The following is a 3,076-nucleotide window of genomic DNA, read 5'->3' on the forward strand; positions in this document are numbered from 1 at the left end:
CCGCCCCCGCCGCGGAGCGCCGGCCCCGGCCCCGGCCTGCCGAGCGGAGGCGGCCGGCGGGGGCTGCGAGAGGCGAGGGCCGGGCCGCGGGGTCCCCCCCGCCTCCGCCCCCTCTCCCCCGGGAGCCGCCGGTGTGCGGCCGCTCGCCACCCGCGCTCGGGGGTGTCCGTGGGGGCGAGGGGAGGCTCTCGCAAGGGAAGGGCGGGGGGAGTCTGGCGGCGCCTCCGGCATTTCTTGCCTGGATTTATCATTCCAGGTGGCAAGGAAGGGTTGTGACGGGACTTGGATTCGCAGTGGGCAGCGGGGCTGGGATGTGAGTGCCCCGAGTCAGAGCCTGACCTTTGGCCCTGGGAAGGGAGCATTCAGGAGTTGGGGCTCAGTCCCGCTGCGCTGCCATTCCCCAAATTACTCTGACTCTGTGGGTCACCTTCATCCCCAAAGCGAATCACAAAGTTTCATTGCAAGTAGAAATCCAGAATCCATGCTCCCTGTTGGTACCATCTTAGCTTTTAGCTCCCTAAGATAAATAACAATTCAGTAAAAAAAACTTGTCTTTTGGGGGAAACTGCTTCCTTAAGCTATACCTTGAATTGTATCACTGTTTTACTGTGTTTGCACTGACTGTGGAGGCAGGTCGCTGCACCCAAGGGGAGGCTCCCAGGATCAAGAAGAACAGGTCCCAAATGCCCTGCAGTTGTAGCACGTAGGATATGCAGGGAACACAAACAGACGCTCCCAAAGGCGTCCGTGAGCTTCCCAAAGCGGAGTGCAGCTGGAATCGCTCTCTGCATGAGGCTCTGCATCCTCAGCTCTGGGTCAGTGCTGGCCTGGTGGGAAGAGCCAGGATGGAGCTTGGCGTGTTGGGAACATGTCGGGAGAGTGTTCTGCTCCTCCGTCCGCTCGGCCACTCCAGCAAACGTGGCACCGTGGTGTGACAGGGCCGTCAGGCCGGGGCTGCCCAAGGGACGTCGTCTCCCCTGCATCTCCCCCGCCTCTGGTCCTCATTTTCAGGTTAATTTTCTCTCTTCTAAAGGAAAATCTTAATTATTTATCAGAGGCAAAAAGCTGTGTATCCACGGAGTGGCTTGGGAGGTGTAAGTAAACATTCACTGCGTTGGTTTGGAAGATGGAAAGGGAAGAATTCCCTTTGCGTTCTGAGTTGTTCATGCTTTGGGAAAATAAAATTAGGAACCGGTTCTGGTGGTAACAGCATTTAATACATTTAATTTGTTAGAGAGCTCGCTGCACTGCCACTAATGCCGGGAGACCAGGTGAAACTTTGTTACCAGGAGCTCAGAGGCTCCTCAATTATTTCCTTCTCCATGTTTTCCCAGCAATGGCTATTTGCACTTCTCGCTTTAGAGATACTTTAGATTTTTTGGTCTCTGAAACCCTGGAGAAAAGCCAGGTGTCCTCTGGGGTGGAGCAGGGTGAGGGACAGGTGTACACACAGAAAGCGAGGAGAGCAAACCAGCACACGTTAGCAAAGGTGGGAGTAAATTCACCCTGGGCACATCACCTGGAGAGTCCTCAGGGTTCCCCCATCGCTTGGCAGGGCAGGTGTCGAGGTGTGAAACAAAAGACAACAGGAAGAGGAAACAGTGTCAGCACCAGGTTGTAGAGTAAATATCAGCCACGAGGGATTGGAGCCTGTGGCATCCAAATCCCCTTGGACAAAGGGCAGGTCGGTGGTGTTTTCAGTGTGATTCCTCAATAATTGAGTGGGTTTTCCAGCAGGTTCATGGCTGACAGTGGCTCTGGGTTGGGTGTACAGGTGTGTGTGGAGATATTCCCTGAAACACCTGCACACACATTGACTAAGGAAAAGCCCTGCTTGACCAGGAGCTGCATAATTACAGTGCTCCAGACTCCCAGGGAGGGTGGTTAGATGAATAAGAAGGTATTGATATCCTGTGACTTATTCCTGCATATGCCTAGAAATAAGCTGCTAAATCACCTCAGGACAAGCGTGCCTGCAGTAGATACTAAATCAATGTAAATAGGAATTCTAAAAGTGATTTCCCTCCCCAAACCAGCTGCAGAGACCAGGCCTGAAGTTTATTATTAACGTTGCTCACCCTGCGTGCGCTGGCAGAGGTAAGAAAGGTGTTTGCCTGATAAATCCCGTGTACCCTTTCCCACACCGCTGGAGATCCCAGCGCCAGGAGCGGTTCTGTGCGGAGCCCCAGAGATCAAAGTCCTATTAAAAGAAACTCGTTATCATTTCCTCCCTTGGGAGAGAAGTTAATTGGCAGAGGAAGCGCTCCACATGGGAATTCGGCCGATTCCTTGGACACGGCTCCTTCGGGGGGGGGTTTCTCCTAGGGCAGGACGGGGAGCCCGTGCTCCGATGTCCCAGCAGCCAGGTGCCATTGGTGTCACCTGCTCCGAGGTAGGTTTTCCACGCGCTCGCTGGGCCTTCCTCCTCCTCCTCCTCCTCGGGCCGCAGTGCTATTCCCGGGCACTTCCTGCACGGCGTTGTCCCGTGGGTGGGGAGGGCCGTGGAGCGGTGAGCGATGCCAGCACTAAAATAACCCACTGGCCGCGCTCCCGCGTCCACGCTCAGCCCCTGAGGCAGAGGAAGAAGGGAGGAGGAAGGAAGTGAGGCCGCCTGACACAAATAACTCCCCTCACCGGCCCCCCGGACCGGCCTCCCCCGCTCCCGTCCCAGGCTGCCTGGAAGGGCTGGGCCGAGCGGGTTGTGCCGCCCCCGGCGCCGGTGTCCCCCCGGGGTCGGGGTCCCCTCAGGGCTCGGTTGTCCCCCCGGGGGCTCAGTGCAACCCTGCGGCTCGCTCCTCACCCCCAGGGTTTCGGTGTCCCTCCAGGGGCTCGGTTCCCCCCGGGGGTCGGTGCCGTCCCTGGGCTCGGGGCTCCCCGGGCCCCAATCCCGCCCCACCACCGGGGGGCGCCGCGGCGCACCGCCCCACCGCCCCGCGCACTACACCTCCCGTCGCGCCCCGCGCGGCAGGAAGCGCGGAAGCCGAGCCGCCGCGGGGCGCCTCTGGGAGTTGTAGCCCCGCCGGCCGGAAGCCGCCGCCCGCCGCGTCCCGGGCTGGCGGGCGGCGCGCGCGCGGCG

The sequence above is a fragment of the Corvus kubaryi genome, unplaced genomic scaffold (assembly GCF_017639235.1).
Source record: "Corvus kubaryi isolate FWS band 111438036 unplaced genomic scaffold, C.kubaryi_AGA036_p1.0 37353, whole genome shotgun sequence".
Lineage (NCBI taxonomy): Eukaryota > Metazoa > Chordata > Aves > Passeriformes > Corvidae > Corvus > Corvus kubaryi.